The sequence below is a fragment of the Nannospalax galili genome, unplaced genomic scaffold (genome assembly GCF_000622305.1).
Source record: "Nannospalax galili isolate Female #2095 unplaced genomic scaffold, S.galili_v1.0 scaffold627, whole genome shotgun sequence".
NCBI classification, from domain to species: Eukaryota; Metazoa; Chordata; class Mammalia; order Rodentia; family Spalacidae; genus Nannospalax; species Nannospalax galili.
The window spans coordinates 1,198,791-1,200,250 of NW_008355786.1; the positions used below are offsets into that span (position 1 = coordinate 1,198,791).

Below are 1,460 nucleotides of genomic sequence, written 5' to 3' on the forward strand. Positions count from 1 at the left end.
CCGCCCGACGCGCTGCTGCTGCCGCTGCCGCCACTCGCCGCCGCTGAGAGGGGACAGGTGAGGCCGCCGTACCCCAGCTCGCTCCCGGCCCGCCGCAGCCAGCCCTCGGTCCGCTGTTTATTAAACTTTTCTGTTTGGCTGCTCGGCCTGTGACGCGACCTCCCAGGAGCGCCCGCGATTGGCCCACGCGGGGCGCTGACGCGGCAGTCCAAGCCGGCTGCCTAATTATGACCGGCCGGGGCGGGGCAGCGGTCCCGAGGAGGTGTGAGGGGGCGGGGCAGGTGCTCGCAGAGCACGCGAGGGGCGGGGCACAGATGCGGCTCCGCCTCTGCCCTCTAAGGCCCCCTGCAGCCTGACTCGAGGGCTCTGAGGGGGGCGGAAGGGTCCGGCTTTGACCGGGGCGGGGGGCGGCGAAGGGGGCGGGGTGTTTGGTGACGTAGCTGTCCGTGGCCTCCCCGGCAGCGGCAGCTGGAGTGTAAGACTGGTGTGCCTCAGCTGCATAGTGTGAGAGGTTATCTTTAGTTTAATCTACACAGCCCCTGCAGGTGCTCCTGTCTGTCAGACCAGAATTCAAGGTGTGAACTCTGCGGAGGAGACCTCAGCCACGACTTACAAAGAGGAGCCGGACCAGAGGCGTGCGTACACGCTTGTGTAACGCACCACTGCACGCACCGGCGCGCAAGCACCCTCTGTACCCAGCTTTTATTTAAACCTGGAAGTGTGAATTCCCAGGTGCCCAGAGTAGGCCATGCAGGGTCAAAGGTGGTGCTCCTGAGTCCCCAGCTAAGGCAGGAATGCCAAGAGCTCTGTCTTTGAAATTCTGTTACTTTGCTAATCATGGGTTTTGCATTATTTTTAGTATTTTAATTTTTTTAAAGTTTTTTTTAAAGAATTTTTTTAAGAATTTACTTCTATTTGTGTGTGTGTGTGAGAGAGAGAGAAAGAGAGAGAGAGAGAGAGACTGTGTCTTGAGTGTATGTACATATGCGGGAGGTGCCCAAGGAGGCCAGAAGGTAGGGTTCCCTGGAGATGGAGTTATGGATAGTTGTGAGCCTCTGGGCATAGGTGCTGGGAGTCAAACTCTGGCCCTCTGAAAGACTGATCATAACCTAACTGAATCATTTCTACAGCCCCAATTTTGGTGTTTAAAAAAATAACATTATCCTATTTTAATGTTTACCTTGGTCACGGTACCCCCTTACATTTTTGCCTGAAGTATTTTCCTTAGTTTTACAGTAGTGGGGGCACAGGGGAACCAGATTAGGGTATGGCTGACCTCCCATGTGCAGGTTCAATGCCTCACTATGGGCCTGTGGGATAAAAGGGGCCTAGTTGTGAGTGGAAGGCAAGAAAGGAAGGCAGGAAGAATTGTAGGACGAGATGGCAAATAAAATTCAGAAAACTTAAGGAAGAAAAGGGAAGCGCTTCTGATAAGGTCATGAGAGGCGAAAACACAGTAT

General features: G+C 54.5%; 1 protein-coding gene across 1 annotated transcript in view; it reads right to left on the reverse strand.

Annotated features, from left to right (window-relative positions):
* Nucleotides 1–135, reverse strand: part of Zfand6 (zinc finger AN1-type containing 6) — a gene marked incomplete in the record, with an annotated part of 73,512 nt that extends 73,377 nt beyond the window's left edge. Inside the window, 1 exon segment of the mRNA XM_017803263.2 lies at nucleotides 1–135.
* Between the last annotated feature and the right edge of the window lie 1,325 nt (nucleotides 136–1,460).